This window comes from Muntiacus reevesi, chromosome 15 (assembly GCF_963930625.1).
Source record: "Muntiacus reevesi chromosome 15, mMunRee1.1, whole genome shotgun sequence".
Lineage (NCBI taxonomy): Eukaryota > Metazoa > Chordata > Mammalia > Artiodactyla > Cervidae > Muntiacus > Muntiacus reevesi.
Genome location: NC_089263.1, coordinates 4,655,838 through 4,678,712, shown reverse-complemented (window position 1 = coordinate 4,678,712; position 22,875 = coordinate 4,655,838). Strand labels below are relative to the sequence as shown.

The following is a 22,875-nucleotide window of genomic DNA, read 5'->3' as shown; positions in this document are numbered from 1 at the left end:
AAAAAATTACAACTTGAAGACTTCTTTCAGGCATTACCAGTATCCAATATGTGTACATTCTAAATAATTCTGAAAAGAGCAAAATTAATAGGTTCTGACATTCATATCTGACATCTCAAGTTTTATGACTGGCAAGTCCTAATGCTCCTGGACTTTGGAGTTTACAAGGTAGCAATATCTTAAATTTGTTTAAGTAGGATGTGGGGAAAATTAAGATCAAATGGACATACATTTCTTGACTATATAGTGCCATTAGCCCCCAATTAACTCTATAGGGATTGGTTAAGCATCAAAAGCTAAAGCAATAGTTTTTTATGTTAAAATGTAAATACCAGTTACTCCATACTAGTAACACTTTAAAGTCACTAAACTAAGTATTTCCCTTGTAGAGATAACACACAGAAATTAACTGACAGAAACAAATTAGGAAAAATGCTAATTACCTAAATGGATCCATATCCACCCTCTGTGTCTATTTCATACATTCTTCCCACCCACCCCACTCCAAAAAACATTCAGATTATTACATCCCAAAGTAATCTGTTCCTGAATTACTTTTCAAGAGACAAACCACCCTACAATGTATAAGCTACTTAAGTCTGCGCATCCTAGGATGCTGCACTTCCATTGTCCTGGCTCTATAATTTGGAAATCTTCTCAGGTTTAGTCTCCTTTTAGAACCTTTCCAAATAAACATAATTAGAATTTGTGATACTTAAATTCAAAGACAGTACAGGTTATGTGACACCTCCTTTTCTGGGGATTAAATGAAAACCACAGGATTCTGTGCAGCTAAAAACTAAATCTGAGTTACTCGTGTCTGGCGTTGTGTAAATATATTTTTAAGTTCATTTTGTTGGACTTCCTTAACTACTTCAGGTTCTGCAGGGCTCTTCTGAACATTTGCCACTGCAAACTTTATCCCCTGAGTTAATCCAGCTTGGGTAATGTTAGCAACCTGTTCTGTGAAACTTCAAACCTTTGCAAAGGGAGAGACTGCTCAATTGCTACAGCTCTCTGAAGGAGAAAGAGTTACATGAAGCCCTGTCTCAAGTTCAAGCATGCTGGATTTGGAGCTGGTGGTCTTTTGAGATACAACTGGCTGCCCTAGTTCAACTGACACAAACTGTGGCCCTGTTGCAGAAAAAGACACATCTAATTGAGATGGTGGAGACGGTATCTGTTTCCATTGATTTGATTAAATTTCTTCATGAGAAACTTGATTAGTCATTTGATTTCCTTTCTTCCTATCCTGCTGAGAAACAGATCTGGTTTCTGATAGCTTGATCATTTTGTTTTGTACATCTTGAACAAATCTGTGACAGCAAATATCCACAGGCTTGGCAAAGCCAGTCAATGTGTATATGATGTCAGCAGAAGGACCTTTCTTCAAAGAAGACTCATGGCCTTTTCCAAGCCCATGTTCATGAGCGATAGTAACCTCTGAAGGAACATGAATGCTTATGTCAGTGTTTCTAGTAAACTAAGATCTTCTGCCTAATTGAGGTACTGAAGCAATAATACCACCATTAGGAAGAAATAGTCTACTGTCCCTACACTCTCTGAAGAGTTAGCTAGCTGCCTGTCTTCATCAGACTTAGAATTTGTATGGAATTCATCAGGGTGGTATGAGTCATTATCTGAAGACATTTCTCCATCTGACTCTGCCTGGGCTTTATTATCCATCACACTTGGCGTTTTCTGTGGTTTCAAGACTACTATCTGATTTCCAAAGATTTACTTTTAAGTTTGGTTTTAGAAAGTTAACTTTCATTTCAGAGTTTATAAAGTTTATGAACTTTCATGGATTGCCAATATTTACAGTGAATTTGGTCTGTATCACTTTTTTATTTAGAGATGAAAATTTACTCATTAAAAACTTTTCACCTGGGCCAAAGAGCCTTAGTTTTGAGAACTGATGCCAGTGATGTCTTTGTGAGGTTTACTGATTTTTCTCTCGAGTTCTCTCTGTTGTAGGTGCATCTAACCTCATGGCTTGCTTGGTGATCTGCAGCATCTCTGCAATGCACTGAAGGGCATCTTTTCCATCCTGTTCTGGGTCGTGCATTACAGCTCTCAGAGTGGGGTAACAGCCACTGGCTTCTATATATCTTCAGTGGCATCTCATGCAGGACAACTTTGGCTAACCAAAGAGTGGGTTCAGGACCTATTTCTATTTTTCCCAGATCTACCAGACTTAGTTGTTGATACTGGTTTACTTTGTCAACTTTCATCATCATAACAGGTCACGAAGTAGACAGAGTTAGAAAGCAGTAACGTAGCATCAATGAGGATGTGCTCTTAAAACTGTCTCTTGAGCCAAGTCATAAAAATTATCTCAGGACACGTAATATGAAATAAATTCTACACCTACTAATTAGTGTTATTTCATCCTAGCTTCTATTTTGACACTAATGTTTACATCTGTCAAACATGATCTCAGTCAAAAGCAGCAAGTCCAGAAGGAAAAGCACTTAGCATGTAACAGGCAGTTGAGAAAAATGTCTGCCCTTCCCCCACCCACATTTTTACCAAAGTATAAGCTTCAGTAAATACTTAATTTTCCTCTCCACCAACCACCCTCCACCCCACTTAAACAGAAAAAAACAGAAACAACAACAACAAAAAAACCCAGACTTTTTTTTAAATGCAGACAAGAAAAGAAAGGAAAGCTCTTTGGGTGCTTCCCCACCCCCACGCCTGAAGGAAGGGCTGCAGTCAGACAGCCTTCCTTCCACAACACCTCCAGCCCCTCACCCAGCCCTGCCCCTGCAAGGGTCATCAGGTGACATAGACAGGAGGCTTTAAAAAGCAGTGATTTACAGGACAAATACAGCCTTACGGGAACTTTAACCTGCACAAAGGAGAAAGATCTTGAAAGTCACCACCAGGCTGCCACCTCAGGCTCGGCCCGCGGCCCTGAGGCCGGGCGGGGAGGAGCCCAGAGGCGTGTCCCTCTGGTCAGTGCTGCCTGCTCTGTCAGCGAGTTACTGCAGTCAGAGCTGTCTGCACCAAACCCAGTGCCTGTAGCGACTGCCTGTATTTTCAGTTTTGTCTTTGTCTTTGGTGTATTTCTTGTAAACAGCACTGAGTTTTTAATCCCAACTGAGAGTATGTCTTTTGAAAGAGGAACACACCTAATTCACATTTTTGTAGGACCTTTCATATTGGTTTATGCCTTCCATCTTTGGGATTATGCATGCGTGCTAAGTCCCTTCAATCATATCTGACTCTTTGTAAACCTATGGACTATAGCCTGCCTGGCTCCTTTGTCCATGGAATTCTCCAGGCAAGAATACTGGAGTGAGTTGCCATGCCCTTCTCCAGGGTATCTTCCTGACTCAGGGGTTGAACCCTTGTCTCTTACATCTCCTGCATAGACAGGTGGGTTCTTTACCACTAGCACCACCTGGGAAGCTCCTTTTTGATTACATACATTTCTATTTCTTTTCTATTTCGCTAAAGTCCTTGACTATGTGACTCACAGCAAACTGTGGAAAACTCTTGAAGAGATAGGAGTACTAGACCACCTTATCTGCCCCCTGAGAAATCTGTATGCAGGTCATGAAGCTATAGTTAGAACCGGACATGGAACAATGGACTGGTTCCAAATTGGGAAAGGAGTATGACAAGGCTGTATATTGTCACTCTGATTATTTAACATATACAGAGTACATCATGTGAAATGCTGGACTGGATGAAGTTCAAGCTACAATCAAGACTGCCGGAGGAAATATCAGTAACCTCAGATATGCAGATGATACCGCTCTAATGGCAGAAAGTGAAGAGAAACTAAAGAACCTCTTATTGAAGGTGAGAGAGTGAAAAAGCTGGCTTGAAATCCAGCATTCAAAAACCGAAGATCATGGCATCCAGTCCCATCACTTCATGGCAAATGGAAGAGGAAAAAGTGGAAACAGTGACAGATTTTATTTTCTTGGGCTCAAAAATCACTGTGGACATTGACTGCAGCCATGAAATTAAAAGATGCTTGCTCCTTTGAAGGAAAGCTATGGCAACTCTAGACAGTGTATCAAAAAGCAGAGACATCAGTTCTGGTTCAAGATGGTAGAGTAGAAGAATGTGCGCTCATCTCCTCCTGTAAGAGCACCAAAATTGCAACCACCTTTTGAACAACCATCAACAGGAGGACACTGGAACTCACCAAAAAAAAGATATCCCATGTCCAAAGACAAAGAAGAAGCCACACCAAGATGGTAGAAGGGGCACAAACATGTTAAAATCAAACCCCATACCCGCTGAATGGGTGATCCACAAACTGGAGAACAATAACACCAAAGTTCTCCCACTGCTGTAAAGGTTCTAAGCCCCGTGTCAGGCTTCCCAGCCTGGGGATCCAATAAAGGGATTGGGAATCCCTAGGGAGTATGACTTTGAAGGCCAGTGGGACTTGACTGCAGGATTTCCATAGAACTGGGGGAAACACAGACTCCAGTCTTAGAGGGCAAAATAAAATCGTGCGTGCACCCAGATCCAGAAGAAAGGAGAAATGACCCATACAGGAGGCAGGACTAAAACTACCTGCTGGGGTGGGATGTCTCCTAGGTCAGGAGGGGTTCACCACAGGGACAAGGGCACTGCAGCAGCAGTCCTGGAAGGTCCCCCTTGAAGTAAATCCTCTTGGAGGTCCCTATTAACTCTGCCATAGAGTTTGTAGACCCCAGGGCTGGTTCACCAGGCCAAACAACTAACAGGGATGATGGTCAACCCCATCCATCAGCAGATAATTGGGTTAAAACTTTACTGTGCAAGGCCCTGCCCACCAGAGCAAGACCTAGTTTTTCTCACCCTGTCCCTCCCATCAAGAAGCCTACAGAAGCCTCTTAGCTTCATCTACCAGAGGGCACACAGAAGAAACAAGAAGAACCACAGTTCCACAGCTAGAACAAAAACCACATTACAGAAAATTAATCAGGATGAAATAGCATAGAATTATGTATGTCCCAGATGAAGGGACAATATAACCCCCCCCCCCAATAAAAGCAACTAACTGAAGTGGAGATATGCAGCCTTTCAGACAAAGAATTCAGAATAATGATAGTGAAGGTTATCCAGATCTCAGAAACAGAATGAAGAAGATGCAAGAAGTGTTTACCAAAGATCTAGAAGAGCTAAAGAGCAAACAAATGGAGATGAGCTAGAAGGAATCAATAGCAGAATAACTGAGGCAGAAGAACAGTTAAGTGACCTGGCGGACAGAATGGTGGAAATCACTGCCATAGAACAGAATATAGGAAAAAGAATGAAAGAAAACGAAGACAGCCTAACAGACCTCTGTGAAAGCGTGTTAGTAGCTAAGTCGTGTCTGACTCTTTGCGATAACAAGGACTATTGTGCACTAATAGCTGAAAACTTCCTGAACATGGGAAAGGAAATAGTCAGCCAAGTCCAGGAAGCACAGAGTCCCAGGAAAGATAAACCCAAGGAGGAACATACTGAGAAACGTGGTAATCAAACTAACAAAAATTAAAGATGAACATAAAATATTAAAAGCAACAAAGGGAAAATGATAAATAGCATACAAGGGAACTCCCATTAGGTTATCAGTTGATTTCCCAACAGAAAAAAGCCAGAAGGGAATGGCACAATATATTTAAAGTGATGAAAGGGAAGAACCTGCAACCAAGAAAGACTACCCAGGAAGACTCTCCTTCAGATTTGATGGAGAAATCTAAAGTTCTACAGACAAGCAAAATTTAAGAGAATTCAGCAACACCACAACAACTTTACAACAAATGCTAAAAGAACTTCCCTAGGCAGAAAGCACAGGAGAGGGAAAAGACCTACAGAAAATAAACCCAGAACAATTAAGAAAATGGTGATAGGATCTTTCATATTGATAATTACCTTAAATGTAAGTGGATTAAATGCACCAACCAAAAGACATAGACTGGCTGAGCGGATGAAAACGTGCACGTATGCACTTCCTCTCAAATTGTGTGTGGTTACTTTATATTGTTAGGTTAGTCATGTTCCCATTATGGCTTGCAGTTATAATTATCTTTTACTTTTGTCTGGCTATTGATTGTGAAAGTGATAAGCATCTTTTACTATTGTGATTATGTAACTATTATTCATTAAATACCATTGTATCACAATTGGTCAACAGAGAAGTAGTAGAATTCTGTATCACCAAAATTACCATTTAATAGAAAAACCTGTAATCTCTTTTTAAAATCCAGATTCATATCAGAATTTTCTTGGAATTTTTTGAAAAATACAAAGGCCCAGGTATTGCTTTTTTCCTCCAAAGTGCCAGAGATGTTTCAAATGAGGAGCCATGTTTAAAAACAACTGGACTATGATGATCTTTTATCCAGTTTGTTTCACTTTTTCTATTTCATATTCAGTGCTCCCATTTCATTTAGTTTATGTTTTCCCATTTCTCCATCTTTTCTTATGTTCTTTCTCAAGCCTTTATTAAGCATTGCATAAAAACTTTTGTATACATATATATAAATTGTATGTATAATATACATATTTTAGGAAACATGAATTTTTGCCTAACTGAAAAATTTATAACATTTTGATTCCACTTGTTTGCCTTAATATGACTAAAATGCTAGATTTCTAAGTTAAAATAGATATAGAACAAGCAACAAAGGTTTACTGTATAGCACAGGGAACTATACTTAGTATCTTGTAATAACCTATAATGGAAAATATTCTAAAAAATAATGTATATGTATATGTATAAATGAATCATCTTGCTGTGTACCTGAAACATTATAAGTCAACTATTTTGTTGTTGTTGTTCAATCAGTCATATACGACTGTGCAACCCCAGAGATTGCAGTATGCCAGACCTCCCTGTCCCCCACTATCTGCCAGAGGGTGCTCAAACCTATGTCCAGTGAGTCAATGAGGCCATCCAACCATCTCATCCTCTGTTGTCCCCTTCTCCTCTGCCTTCAGTCTTTCCCACAGTCAGCTCTTCCTATCAGGTGGCCAAAGTGTTGGAGCTTCAGCTTCAGGATCAGTCCTTCCAATGAATATTCAGGATTGATTTCCTTTAGGATTGATGAGTTTGATCTCCTCAATGTCCACGGGACTCTCAGGAGTCTTCTCCAGCACCACAATTCAAAAGCATCAATTCTTCTGCACTCAGCTTTCTTTATGGTCCAACTCTCACATCCATACACGACTAGCTTTGACCATATGGACGTTTGTCAACAAAGTGATATCTCTGCTTTTTAATACGATAAGTTCTTCATAACTTTACTTCTAAGGAGCAAGGGTCTTTTAATTTCATGGCTGCAATCAAATGTCCACAATGATTTTGGAGACCAAGAAAATAAAATCTGTCATTGTTTTCATTTTTTCCCTATCTATTTACCATAAAGCGATGGAACCAGATGCCATGATCTTAGTTTTTTTAATGTTGAGTTCTAAGCCAGCTTTTTCACTCTCCTCTTTCACCTTCATCAAGAGGCTCTTTAGTTCCTCTTCACTTTCTGCCGTTAGGGCGTCCCTGAAGCTTAGTTGGTAAAGAATCCGCCTACAATGCAGGAGACCCTGGTTCAACTCCTGGGTCAGGAAGATCTGCTGGAGAAGGGATAGGCTACCTACTCCAGTATTCTTGGGCTTCCCTGGTGGTTCAGCTGGTAAAGAATCTGCCTGTAATGCAAGAGACCTGGGTTTGATCCCTGAGTTGGGAAGATCCCCTGGAGAAGGGAAAGGCTACCCACTCTAGTATTCTGGCCTGGAGAATTCCATGGACTGTATAGTCCATGGGGTCACAGCCAGACATGACTGAGTGACTTTCACTTTCACTTCACTTTCATCTGCATATCTGAGGTTATTGATATTTCCTCCAGCAATCTTGACTCTAGCTTGAGCTTCATGCATCCTGGCATTTCGTGTGATGTACTCTGCATATAAGTTAAATAAGTCAACTATATGTCAATAATATATATACACACACACACATATATATGTATATATGTGTATATATGTATGTATGTATGTATGTATATATATATATATATATATAGAGAGAGAGAGAGAGAGAGAGAGAGAAAGAAAGAAAGAAAAAGTAGAGACATCACTTTGCTTACAAAAGTCCATATAGTCAAAGCTATGGTTTTTCCAGTAGTCATGTACAGATGTGAAAGTTGGACCATAAGGAAGGCTGAGTGCCAAATAATTGATGCTTTCAAATTGTGGCGCTGGAGAAGATTCTTGAGAATCCCTTTGACTACAAGGAAGTCAAACCAGTCAGACCTAAAGGAAATCAACTCTGAATATTCGTTGGAAGGACTGATGCTGAAGCTGAAACTCCAATACTTTGGCCCCCTGATACGAAGAGCCAACTCACTGGAAAAGACCCTGATGCTGGGAAAGGTTGAGGGCAGGAGGAGAAGGGTGTGGCAGAGGATAAAATGGTTAGACAGCATCACCAACTCACTGGACATGAATTTTAGCAAACAGGGAGACAGTGGAGGACACAGGAGCCCGGCATGCTGCAGAGCGTGGGGTCACAGGGAGTCAGTCATGACTCAGCAACTGAACAGCAGCATTTCCTTTTTACCTTGTTCTTTTCTTAGTATTTATTTACTTATTTATTTGGCTGCTTAGGGTCTTAGTTGTGACACACGAGATCTTTGGTCCTTATTTGTGGCATGTGGGATCTAGTTCCCTGACCAAGAACCAAACCCAGGTCCTCTGCACTGGGAGCTCAGAGTCTTAGCTACTGGACCACCAGGGAGGTTCCTTTTTACCTTTTTCTAATCATTTCTGGTTTGTGAGTTTCTAGAGAGCACTGATATTCTCTTTTCCACACCTTCTTACCTCTCTGTACCTTGGCTGGTCTCAGTTATAAAAGAGGTAGTTACAGTATCTACCTTGGAAGCCAGCTGTGCACTTAGCCCAAGGCCTGGCACATAATAAGTCTCAATAAACATTAAACATCAGCTTCATGTTGCAAAAGGAAGTAATGATCATCTAACCCTTACATGTGTATAGTGTTAAGTGTTTTTCCCAGCACTTTCTTATCATGTTTGAACCATATAACAGGTCAGTAAGAACTGCAAGAAGTAGAATTTGTTTAGCAGATGAAAATATTGAGGTTTAGAGATACTCTGTTACTTGTCTGAGAACAGAAAATATTAAACAGTGATGCTGAGACCAGAACCTGAATCTTTGTAATGTGGGGATTTTCTCATTTCATAATCCCTGCAGTGTACCCCTCAGGTCTTTCATGTAGATCAGTGGTTCCTGCACTTTTCTGTAATTGGAGTCCCCGGTGGCTTTTAAAAATCACAATGTGCAGGCCACATTGTACACTATCTAAATCCAAATCTGTAGGATGGGACCTGAATCAGTAGTTTTTTAGAAACTTCCCAAGTGATTCTAATATGTACCTCATGACTTTCATTTTTTTGGTTTAAGGTTAAAAGCAGAAATGGTTGAGATCTGTGTCTGTGATCTTTTCAACTGGTAATTCCTGCTAATTTGCCAGGGTAGGGATAGAGCGTGCACGTGATTATTGCATTCTGTAAATGAGAACGCAACGACAAGGCACAGTTGCTTTTCTTCTCCTTGGCTCTCTTGGGTAGAATCAGAAGAGAAAATGAAATTGCAGTACAGCCTGAGTCATAAGGACTCTTTGGGCTTCCCCAAAGTGGGTGGTGTTTTTTTTTTTTTTTTTTTTTTAATTCAAGTGAATTTCACACTCAAGCACCTTGCATTAGGTGCGTTTGGCTGCTCGGATCGCTGACCTGTGACAGCACTTTCCTTCTGTTCTGCCAGCAGAAGAGAGGGGTTTAGTGCAGGGCGGTCCAGCATCGGGAACGATGACTCAGGAACCAGAGGTATGCGCCCTGACCTTCCCAGGTGTGCGGGGGGATTGAACTGGCATTTGGGGTTTAGAATATTGGACTAAGGCCGGCATCAAAAGGGTACTTGGCTGCCGTGTGTACTCAGCCTGAAAACTGTCTTCCATGGCGGCGACCTTGCTAAGGCAGTCATCTTGTTTCCTTCTGTTTTTGTGCTCTGCCTTCCCCACCAGCCAGTTGGTACTTTTTAATGAAATTGCTGCCTCTGTGGAAGCCAGGGCTGGTTGAGGTTCCCCACGCCTCTGTGTCAGGCCCAGCCTAGCTCTCAGGCTGCCACAATCTGTCTCTGCCGGCAACCGGGAACAGCTGAGAAGCCCCGGTTGATTTTCCACTGTCAGCGGGCAGTTAGGTTTTGATGGTGTTTGGAAAGGAAAGTCTGAGAGCCTGCATCACATGGTCTGGATGCATTTTTCAAAGAGCGAAAGCGAAGCCAAGTCAGACCTGACCAAAATCATTCCTAGCTCTGGCTCCCGAGTGCCCCTCTGGAAAGTCACCCAAACCCTTGCCTGGATGTTTAATGAGCTGGCCTGCGTTTGTGGTGACCATCCTGTCAGTGTTTGCTTTGTTGCCATGAGAAATAACACTTTGGTGTTGGCATGGCCAGAAAGAAACAGATGCCGGGAGGCTAAGGCGGGGCCTGGACTTGGCACTGTATTTGTCCCATTCAGCAGTGAGAAGGCTGGGCTGGAGGGATTGCTGAGCTGGTCTGAGTACTGGAGTAAGTGAATTAGAACTGAAATTTTTGAAACTACCCAATTGGGAACTTACTAATTTTCTTTAGAAGTCTCTAATGATGACAGATCTGATAGTGAACCTAGAGAAGATCATTCATTACACCTACTACACTGTCATTATTACTGCTGACACTTTGGATCAGCTCTGGCTTATGATGCACCCTGCATATTTCTGGTGACTGGCCATCTAGATGCTGGTGTCTGTGCCCGATCACAAAGAGCCTGGCTGCATTTGGGAGCTGAGGCCGCCCTTCTCAGGCATCAGGGTGGCCTGGAGGGTCCAAGGACGCACACGTGGGTGCTCGGAGGGGCACCCCCGCAGCAGGGCCAGCTGCTCAGCTCTGCTCAGGCCATCGTGAGCAGCTGACCAAGGGCCGCTGGCGCTGGGGGAGGTAGGGCTTCTGGGGAGCTTCCCTGCCCCAATTAGGCCTGGGGTTTGGTATCAGGGTCTTGCCCGAGAACTGTGAGCTCTCCAGGACATCTCGGCATCTGCACCTTGCACCTTTTCTGCTCCTCGCAGCCTCCTCAGGCCGGCGGTGTGGCTGGCCAATAGGTGCGCCGCAGCGCGGGGGTGGGGGGCAGCCTGATTGCGCGCGGTTCTGCCTCCTCACCGCTGGCTTGTGTGAGAGGAGCACTCACCTGCCCTGTGAGAGTTGCTAAATATGAGATCAAACTCAGAACGGTCATGGCCTCTGTCATCAGCTCCGCTTTTCCGTGGCCCTGAAATTCAGCCGATGATCCTGCATGTGTCTGTTTTACCTAGTTTCCGGATGCCACAACTTTCTCCACCCTCATGCCCTGTTCACATGCTTTCCCTATGGAATAAACTTGCCACTGTGATGCCGTCCACACGGTGAGTGCTTCCTAGAACTGAAGAACAGACAGTGAGGGTAACACAGGAGAACAGGTGAGCCAGGGAACCGTATAACCTTCCAGGCAGATGTTCATGCTGGGCGTCCCATTAGATCATCAAACATAATACAAAGCAGCAGTTATACAAACCACTTGCATTTAATTTACAATGGAGCAAATGCTTCACAGAGATACAGAAATACTATTCTTTGGAATGTGTGACAAAATAGAAAACACAATAAGGAAAGGATAAGAGAAGAAAAGGAAACATTATCAAATGTCATTGAAACTATTGGATATCAGCATTGTTGTGCAGTCCCAAAGTCATGTCCCACTCTTTGCAACCCCACGGACTGCAGCCTGCCAGGCTTCCCTGTCCTTCACTGTCTCCCAGAGTTTGCTCAAACTCATGTCCATTGAATTGGTGATGCCATCCAACCATCTCATCATCCTCTGTTGCCCCCATCTCCTCCTGCTTTCAACCTTTCTCAGCATCAGGGACTTTCCCAATGAGTCGTCTCTTCGCATCAGGTGACCATAGACAAGTACATTCATAATTATGCAAATTAATCCCAGACAGGTAAAAGTTAAGCATTTGAAACTCATTAAATATATTTTAAAAGCACATTTATTCCAGTTATAAAAGAAAATGATTGCATTTCAAAACTTTAAAGGTATATCAAGATGTATAGTCACAAATAAGCTAAATGATATATATTAAAATTAATTATAGTAAAAGGTAGTAATACAGTAAAATATAGCTTTACTATAGTATACTAACATAGTAAAATATAATTTTTAAAGAAATATTAAAAAGAAAAACATTAGAAGATAACTTGAGAAAAAACTGACAGAAACTGAAATCCAAAAAAAGTAATAGATGCAAGTACATGTCAGTTGATAACTGAGTTTAATTCAGTCAGTGTTTATAGATCACCTACTAGATGCTTGGCACTCTTCAGTGCCCAAGCCAGAGCCATGGCCATATTGCTTACAAATGGCCTTGGGTAAGAAGTTCAGAGAAATGAATGGTTAATTTACATAAGAGAAAACACAGACAGTAAATCATGGCATGGAAACATACAACGTTATTGGAAACTACAGAAATAAAAAAAAATTAAAATAACTTGAAAATGCTGTCACATACCTGTTAAATTCACAAAAATAAATATAAATGCTGAGTAAGACACTTGGCAGCGTCAAAGAGAAAGGGACACCAAAGCCTTGCTGCTGGCAGTATAAATTGGTTCCATATGTGTGGAAAATAATTGGCATCATGTGACAAAAGCTATAAAGCGCTTTTCTCCCAGAGAACAGCTCTGAATTTGGTATTTCCTTTCTGAAAGATACCTCTAGGACATAACTCAAAAGGAAAAAAAAGTAATTGCCACAACTGCACTGCTCAAAGCACGGCTATGTATAAGAAACTAGGAGAAAACCCCCGCTACCCAGCAGCCGGGGAACTGCACCGCTCGTACTTTACCCAAAGGCAAGAACTGCCCAGCAGGGACAGCGGGCAGCCTGCCCGCGCTCAGCACCGCGCCACCCCACCAGCTCGCCACGCCTCAGCCCCAGGCCCGGGAAGGGCTCCCCTAGCCCACAGGCCGGGTCACATCCTCGTCCATCTCTGAGGGCTCCCTGCCCTTTTATTCATAGCACTTAAAGTTTGGGGTTGTCCGTTCGGGTGATATTCTTGTTTAATGTCAATTCCCCCCTTTAACTGGAAGCTTCTCCAAAGCAAGAATTTGTCCTGTTTTGCTCACTCTGTATTTGCCGCTCAGTGTAGGACCTGGAACAGGGTGAGTAGATGGTTGCTTAGATGGATGGATGGAACATAGGTGGGTGGATGGATGGATGGGTGGGCTCCCTGGATGGATGCATGGATGAACAAGTGAATAGATGGGTGCATAAATTTTTACACATGTAGTAGCCTTCTGTTTACATAGGACTTTATGGCTGACAAAGTACTTTGCAAAACATTCTACTTTAATCATCTGTACAAATCTATGAGGTAGAAATTGTTGTCTTTACTTAAAAATTGAGGAGACAGTTCTCTCAAACAGTAACTTGAATAGGGTAGTAATTGCAGAGATAGTATTTTTATTTCTTGTTTTTTTCTTTCTCTCAAATTGCTATTGGCAAAATTCTTAAGTTGGAAGGAAGATTTTTTGGTAAATTTCCTATTTTTATAAAGGAATGACTGAAATACTACAGGGAAAAAAGCACAATGTTGATTTAAAAGCAGATCTTGTGTACCTATTTTTAAGAATTTTAGTGAAGAAAAACTGATAAATTTTAATATGTTTTGGCATTTAGATGATTCAAAGAGGACCACTTTTCTTTAACAAAATGTGCTTGATGGTTTTCCAGAAGTTAGCACTCTGCTCTTTTCTTGGTATAGACCCTGCTTGATTGGAGAACTGAAACCTTTGAGTTCAGTTGTTGATTTCCATTAGAGAAAATTTTGTTACAGTTTTTGCATCCATGGGTGTACATGGAGTTGACTTAGAATTTTAATGGCTCTTGCAGAGTAATTGGTTTTGCTCATAAAATGGAGTCTTCTGTTAAGGAACCATGTAACACAGAGACAATTTGTTCTTTGAAAGATTGGATTGAAAAAGAGCTATATTGAATTAGGAGCCTTTGGAGAGTGATCCTTTATTTTCCTTGTTTGTCTCATATACACTTTTTTCTCTTACTGTGTCACTTTGAGAACTTTTTATTTTGGAAGTAAATCTTGCATTTCAACATCATTATTTGGTTGTTTAGCTCTGGCTGAGGACATCTCCCATAACTTAAGCATCATTTTCCAGTGGTTGATGGGTTGTCATTTTTATTCTTAGATTATTAAGGTATTTTTATTTTTCATTTAGTCATTATCAATTTTATTATTTTCAAATTATTCTGAAATTGGTTTTATTTAGCAACTTCCTTGTTTTTATTTCATTTTGGTTGTTATATTTTTAGTCTGATTTCATTTCCCCACTTTCTTTTAGCTTTTCATTTCCAAGCAGGGCAGGGCTAGTTTGTGATGCTTTACTTTTTCCTTTTGGTAACTGTTATCAGAGTTTTTGTTACAATTACTTGTGTTGCTTTTGTTGGTCTAAAAATATATTCTACTCTTGTAAATTGGTTTTTCTCTCCTGTGGTGGTGGTGGTGTTCATTGTTCAGTCATGTCCAGCTCTTTGCAATCCCATGGGCTGTAGCCCTCCAGTCTCCTCTGTCCATGGGATTCTCAGATAAGAATACTAGAGTGGTATTGCTGTGCCCTCCTCCAGGAGGTGGAATTCTTTCCTACGCAAGAATTGAACCCATATCTCCTGCATTGCAGGCAGGTTTTTTTTTTTACCCCCTGAGCCTTTTGGGAAGCCCAAGCTATTCACCAACCCCACCCAAACACTACTCATCAGTGCTCCAAAATGGTCAAGAGTGGTGTGTGTGGTAGTCACTCAGTCGTGTCCAACTCTTTGTGACCCCATGGACTGTAGTCTGCCAGGCTCCTCTGTCCATGGAATTCTCCAGGTGAGAATACTGGAATGGGTTGCCATTCTCTTCTCCAGGCAGTCTTCCTCACCCAGTAATGGAACCCCGGTCTCCTGCTTTGCAGGCAGATTCTTTACCAGCTGAGCCACGAGGGAAGCTGTTTTCTCTCCTAACCAAGCATTATTTGCAAGGGCATTTTTAGTGTCCAAATAATTGGATACCTTTCAATTCTGCTTTCATCGTTGATTTCTACCTTTACTTTGCCTTCATGCAGGAGGCTTTTCTTTTCCCTTTTTTCCATTTACTTTTGTTTCTTACTCAGAATACAATCAATGTATGTGCAGGTTCATACTGACTTGAAAACAGAGTTTGTTCTCCTGGCCCCTACTTCCATTCTTACTATAATGTGTAATTTTATAATTCTCCATTCATTTTTTTGCATATGAGACCTATCATATTCTGCTAATATTTTTCTAAAATTTTCATGAGTTTGTTTTTTATGAATTTGTCCTGGGTTGGAACCCAGAGATTTAGCATGGTGTGTTTTGGGGGCTTCATCATCATTAAGGCACCTTCACTATCTCTCCTAATGCCTTTGAAATCGTGTCAGCTATTTCATGGCCATGTGACTGAACATGGTGTCAATTGGAAGGGACCAGACAGACATTAGGCTCCTAATGTGAACTGTGATCCTGGTTCTCTTACCTTCAAACAGATTGCCTCACTGTGGCTGTTTATGTGCAAATTGTGCCTGAGCTGTGAGGGTCATTTGAAAAAGTTCTGTGTACGCCTTGCAAAGAGTTACCAGGAAGGTATTATCATGCCATCACAGCTCAACTTCCAGAAGGTTCTCCTACAGGGTTCAGGTTTGAGTGTGCCCTAGGAGGCAACAGACTGTTCTGTGTTGACTTTAGGATTATTTATAAGTATTTCTGTGCTTACATTTCGCATTGATCTGGCTTCCTTGGTTATGTTTCCCTTTTTTTCCCTTTGTCTGAAATTATATTGGCAACTAACCACCACTGATTCTGACATTTACAATATTTTTAGCAGGAGGGCTTTTGTCAGAACTGATTTCATTTTTTTTTCTCTCTTACTAAGTCATTTAATGTAATAACTGAGTCATTTAATTAATCTTTCTTCTGAGCTTAGAAGGAAGGCTATCCTCCCCTTTCTCTTTTCCTCTCCTTTTCCTTACCCCCTTATTGTCCTCAGGTCATTTTCAAAATTCTCCTTTTTCATCATAGAGTCCTCCTAGGCTTGTCCCTAAATTAATAACTGGTTTCACTGTCCTTTCACTACATTTTTATTGTGTTTCTAATCTATTTATCTCAGGAGGCATCCCTGTGACTTTCGATAATATCTGCTTATTTCATTTCCTTTCTTAATCTGTGGGCTTCTGTTGGTGGAATGTTCCGGATTTTCAGGTCTTGATTCTCCCATGGTCACTAATTTGTTACCATGTGTATCAGTGCCAGTGTCACAAAGTAACAAACACGAGTTGGCTTAGAATAACAGGAATGTGTTGTCTCAAGTTCTGTAGGCTGCACATCTGACTCAGGGTGTTGACAGGGCCTGTGCTCCTTGGCACAGCTCCAGCGGAAGACCCTTGCCTGCCACTTCATAGCATCCAGTGGCTACTGGCAGTCCTGGGTGTTCCTTGGCTTGTAGACCCATCACTCCAGTCACACGCCATCCCCCCACCCTGACTTCTCGTCTTTTCTCTGCACGTGTCCACCTCTGTGTCTCACCTCCCCTTTCCATAAGGACACCATTCACACTAGGGCCCGCCTTAGTGACCTCATTTTAACTTGATTACCTCCATAAAGACCCTGTTTCCAAATAAAGTCAAATAAGCTTATTTTCAGGTATCTTTTGCCAGGACACAGCTCCTCCCATGACACCAGCCGTGGCTGTTACTCCACTGCTCTTGGCGTAGTCCCCCTCCGTGGTGGTCTTTCATGCACAGACAGATAGCCAAAGCCCAGGCTCCTACTCCTCCCTCCACTTTCACCACCCTCTCCCTTCTGAGGGCCTATCCCTGCCAGGTGCGCGGACATGAGCACACATCCGGGAGCCTTGCAGGGAGGGTTCTCCAGGCCATGGCTGGGGGTGCAGTCAGGCCTCGCTTGCCATGGCCCTCGCCTGCACAGGGAGACTGGGCCAGAGCTGCTGTCTCCAGCACGCTGATCTCCTGTCCAGCTGACTCCCCATCACTCAGAGCCTCCTCTGACAGTCTGGGCTCCCAGAGACACTTGCAGGCTTGAAATTTACCACTAACTTGTTGGCCTCCATGCACAGACCCCCTTCTGCAGTCACTGACGTCCCTTGGGGGGCCTAGGATTTGTCTTCAGATTCTGCAGCAGACTCTGCTGCCCTGGGTGCCTTCATTCTTAGGTTTCTTTTTGCTTGTTCTTCAGAACTTTTAGTGAGTCTGTTCCTCTCCAATCACACCCGTTGGATTTGCACTCTTCAGCTGTCTGGTGCTCTGAATACTCCTTCGAAGTCAGAAGGTAGTTCCTGTCTTACTGTCTATTTCAACAAAGAACCACCACCCAGGAGTGTGCTTACTCACAAAAAGGAAGTCTTAGGTTCTATGTAGCCCAAAGAAAGAAAGTGAAGACGTTCAGTCGTGTCTGATTCTTTGGGACCCCATGGACTCTAACCTACCAGGCTCCTTCATCCATGGGATTTTCCAGGCAAGGGTACTGGAGTGGGTTGCCATTTCCTTCTCCAGGGGATCTTCCTGACCCAGGGATTGAACTCAGGTCTCCCAAATTGCAGGCGGATTCTTTACCATCTGAGCCACTAGGGAAGCTCCTGTGTAGTCTAAGGATCCATGAATACATTTTAGAACATTCTATGTATTTCTCCCCCATTTTAACTCTTGTATCTTGACTGAAAAGACTAATTGCACTGACTGCCTTTTTTGTGTCATGCCTTACTGTCATTGAGTTCCCCCCTGTCCCCTCAAGGGACAGTGAAATGAAAATATGAGAAGGGACACAGATTCTGCTTTGTGGGTTCCATGGAGACCTAAGAAGAAGACAGCATTGGAGCTTGCTTTGGTGGGGCTGTTCTCAAAATTGCAGGGGCATGTCCTCCCAGCACTGGAGCAGAGAACCCTTCTCTGTGTCCACTCAGGGCCCAGTTGCCAGCCCCTCAGCTCTTTAGGTTAAAGCAAGCCTAAAAGCACTGTCAATTTCAGGCTTCATAAACGATTATATTCTTCAACCATAAGGGTTGCACCAAAACAAAAGCCAGACCACCTGACCTGCCTCCTGAGAAGTCTGTATGCAGATCAGAAAGCAACAAACAGTTAGAACTGAACATGGAACAACAGACTGATTCCAAATAGGAAAAGGAGTACGTCAAGGCTGTATATTGTCACTCTGCTTATTTAACTTATATGCCGAGTACATCATGTGAAATGCTGGACTGGATAAAGCAGAAGCTGTAATCAAGATTGCTGGGAGAAATATCAACAGCCTCAGATATGCAGATGACACCACCCTTATGGCAGAAAGTGAAGAAGAACTAAAGAGCCTCTTGATGAAAGTGAAAGAGGAGAGTGACAAAGTTGACTTAAAACTCAACATTCAGAAATCTAAGATTGTGGCATCTGGTCCCATCACTTCATGGCAAATGGATGGGGAAACAGTGGAAACTGTGAGTACTTTATTTTTGGGGGCTCCAAAATCACTGCAGATGGTGACTGCAACTGTGAAATTAAAAGATGCTTGCTCCTTGTAAGAAAAGCTATAACCAACCTAGACAGCATAATAAGAAGCAGAGACATTCTTTGCTGACAAAGGTCCATCTAGTCAAAGCTGTGATTTTTCAAGTAGTCATGTATGGATGTGAGAGTTGGACTATAAAGAAAGCTGAGCACTGAAGAATTTATATTTTTGAACTGTGGTATTGGAGAACTCTTAAGAGTCCCTTGGACAGCAAGGAGATTCAACCAGTCCATCCTAAAGGAAATCAGAGCTGAATATTCTTTGGAAGGACTGATGCTAAAGCTGAAACTCCAATACTTTGGCCACCTTATGCAAAGAACTGACTCATTGGAAAACACCCTGATGCTGGGAAAGATTGAAGGCGGGAGGAGAAGGGGATGACAGAGGATGAGACTGTTGGATCACATCACGAACTCAATGGACATGAGTTTGAGTAAGCTCCAGGAGTTGGTGATGGACAGGGAAGCCTGGCGTGCTGCAGTCCATGGGGTTGCAAAGAGATGGACATAACTGACCAACTGAACTGAACTGAGTTTCTGGGCTTTAGTTGGAAGTTTTCCTTTAGTCCTGAATCCTCAGTTCTAGGAGTTGGCCCATTCCCCAGTTTATTCTACCTTCTACTGAGAACAAATTATTAACCCCACAAACCATCTGCCAAAAGGAACCGAGAGGGTAGGCAGAAGTCTTGGGAGAAGCAGTGTGCCAGAAACTTGGGGAGTGTTTGGGGCAGACTGTGGAGGTGCAGGGCTGTCCAGGGCGGGAGTTGAGATGTTCTCTGCAGACAGACTGCAGTGGGGGAAGCTGTGGGGTTTGAGCAGACCTTGAGAGTAATTAGAGTGGTGGATACGGCTAGAGGCAATAGTAGATGGATTGTTGGTCCTGGTGGCTTGCCTCTTTTCAGCACACAAACATTTCTTGAGTGTCTGCTGCATGCTAGGCACAGTGCTGAGCTTCAGAGGTTGTCACACAAGGCCTAGCACTAGAGATGCATGCAGTCCAGCTTCTGGAAGGCCACACTGCCTCCTGGGGCAGAGGAGATGGAGACGACCCTTGGGCTGACTTAGCGCAGCACGGAATCCATGGTGGTTTCCTGAAAAGGGAATTGAGCCTGACAGTGCCTGAAAAAGTGCTCACCCCCACTCAGCTTGTCCAAGGTCTCACATGGGGTGAGTTAAGCAAACACAGGACTCGTGTCCCTGAGGCGGAGTCCCTGCTCCTTATGCAGTTCTAGGCTGCAGCTCCAGGATCAGAGAGGCTGACAGGAAGAGATGCAGGAGGAAGACTGCCATTGTCGGGACACAAGGTCTCAGCTGGTTCCCCAAGGATGTCTAATTGATTTGTGTCGTAATTGGTTCATGTCACCATAGCAACCTGAGTTGCGCCTGTTGTTTTATTTATTTTTGATGGCCCTTACAGAATTTTATTTCTAAAACTTTCAATCGACACCTAAGGTCTGTTATTTAAAAGCAAACCCAGTCCCCTTTTCACTTTGCATTTGACTGCCGTATCAGTTCAGGTGACCTGAATGGCCATACAGGGCCATACAGAGTGGAGAGAGTCAGACTGTGATCTGGACACCTTGAATCAACAATGGATGCTGAAACCACGGGATGAACTGATGTAGGAACAGAAAACATTCACTAGTCTCAGAATATCACCCCCTCAGATTGCTAGTTAATCACAAAGAGCACAATGTGACTTTGTGGCGCAGAGGTAAAGAATCTGCCTTCCAGTGGAAGAGATGCAAGAAACTCGGGTTTGATCCCTGGGTCGGGAAGATCCCCTGGAGGAGGAAATGACAACCCACTCCAGTATTCTTGCTTGGAAATTCAATGGACAGAGGAGCCTGGTGGGCTACAGTCCATGGGCTCCCAAAGAGTCGGAAACGACTGAGCATGCACACACACGCACACACGCAAAATGTGGCATTACAAAGGACAGATCCCTTAACCAAGGGATCAGACTTGGCATCACCATTAGTGAAATAGCCTGGCATCAGGTGACCTCTTGTGGAGTTCAGTTAGTAGGAATGAACATTGAGATTTTTGCCAAAAATGCTTAACCTGAATCTAAACATTAGGAAACAAAATTCAGATTATGGGATAGTCTACAAGACAACTAGAATGACTTGAAAACTTACAATGCCAAAGTTTAAAAGGACAGCAAAAGGCGTGAGGATTCTTCTAGATTCAAGAAAAGTAAAGAGACATGACAACTAAATGCAGTGTATGATTTTTGATGAGATCCTGGATTAAGATGCAGAATAGTAATAAAAGACATTTCTGGAATATTTGAACATGGAGTATGGATTTGATAATGTGGTACTGATTTCATTTCTTCAGAGATAATTTTGGTGTGAAGTGCCATGGTTACTTTCAGATGACGCAGCAAAAAATGAAAAGTGTATGTTTGTGTGTGTGTGTGTGTGTGTGTGTGTGTGTGTAGAGAAAAAGAAGAAAAAGAAATGTGGCAACATATTAACAGTTGGTGAATCTAGATGAGATGTGTATGAATGGGTATGCATTGAACTGGTTAAACTTTTCTGCAGTTTTGAAATTTTTCAAGATAAAAAATTATGGGGGGGAGACAATAATGACAATAAAAACAGGCCTACAGTTCAAGCTTGACTTGTCTAAAGTAAAACTGAGACTAAAACTCCATTCTCTTGACGTGAAATCCAGTATACCACCATCTCTCTTCATCGAGGTGGATGGAGAAAGACAGGCAGACAGAGACAGGGCCCCCATCTCCTTGGTTCAAAACCCAGAACTTTGAGAAGGAACAGCCTATCCAATCCTGGCAAGTTAGCCAAGGAGACGAAGACGGGGTGCACACGCCACCTTGTGACCGGCTAAGGGAGTCTATGCTGCCAATTTTGAAAGCAAACTTACCTCACGTTATTGGTGTCTTTCCCAGTTGCAACATTTTCCCTTCAGTGAAGCACTAATTCTTGGTTCTCTAATTTTCTGATATGGATTTCCAGCTGCTTTAGAGAAACTAGCCAAAAGAGCCGATTTCCTTTCCCCAGAAACCTCAGTGAGCCCCACATTCTTGGATGACCAAGAAGAGCAAAGCCCTGCTCATGAACACTTAACCAGATCCCGTTTACCACCATGTGCCAGCAAGCTGCTGGCCTTTCTGACCCAATCATATGAGAAAAGCAAAGGAGATTTGTTCAGCGCTTTCGGTAGCGAGTCAGCCACTGTCGCTCACCTTTTGTCAGAGGAGTGGAGAAGCTTTATCACAGACAAGGGCAAGCCGCCAGGTATGCCCTGTCTGGAGGCTGTTGGTGGGCAAGCTGGAGGCAGTGACTTAGAAGGGGGCGTCCTTCGTGACTGGTTAGGGGAGCATGTTTGACTTTCCCTAGTTAGTTACAGCAGTTGTCTTAGCCTCGGGCTAGAGAACCCTTCTCACCTGAAAGGAAGGATTATATAATTTATACTTTATTTCTTTAAATAGAATGAGTCAACCTCTAGGTCAAATTCAATCTCTTCCTTCCCACAGTGTATTCCTTAGACCAGCAGCTCTGGCATCACCTGGGAGCTTGCAGGAAATGCCAAATGCCAGGCCCCACCCATGACTCACTGCAACGTCTAGTAACAGTCCAGGAAGCTACAGGGTAACTTCTGTAACAGTTGGCCCCAAATGTCCGGGACTCGTCTGAGAAGTGACCGCTTCCCTAGATTTGTCCCTGCTTCCAGTTTAGATGAGGGGGTTATCAGTGTCCTGGTGGGTTGTTGCAGGTTGTGTGTCAAAGTCCTCTTTTTCGCATGTGCCCTGGCCGTTGCCTGTGTGTTGTGGCTCACTCTGGAAGCGGTGCATCCACAAAGCACCCCGGGTGGTGTGAGCACGTGCAGATGCTTCTTACCCTCATCACGGGGAAAGGTGACCTGAAGGGAGAAGACCCAGGTTTGGGTCTCCGCCTTCTTCTCCTGGCTGGTGCGGGTCATCCAAGTTGGGGTGGCCTCTTCTGCACAGAGCAGGGGCCATTCCTGCTGTGTGTCCTGCCTGCCTGTGGTCAGCCCTCTAAGGGGTGAGGCAGAGCCCATGTGCCCCCACTTAAGTCTGGAGAGCATGTTGCTGTGTCTGCAGAGATGCCCTCGAGGATATAGGTGCCCCCGAGTGCCAACGTGCTCCCAGTGCTCCTGATCTCTCAGGACTCCGCTGAGACGAGCAGGCAGACTCACACTTGGATAAACCATTGCTTT

General features: G+C 43.1%; 1 protein-coding gene and 1 pseudogene across 2 annotated transcripts in view; one reads left to right on the top strand and one right to left on the bottom strand.

Annotated features, from left to right (window-relative positions):
• The window catches only part of LRRK1 (leucine rich repeat kinase 1), a 132,208-nt gene that overhangs the window by 60,247 nt on the left and 49,086 nt on the right, over positions 1 to 22,875 (top strand). The gene's annotated exons all lie outside the window — the stretch shown is intronic.
• LOC136147447 (phosphatidylinositide phosphatase SAC2-like) lies at positions 800 to 22,617 on the bottom strand (annotated as a pseudogene).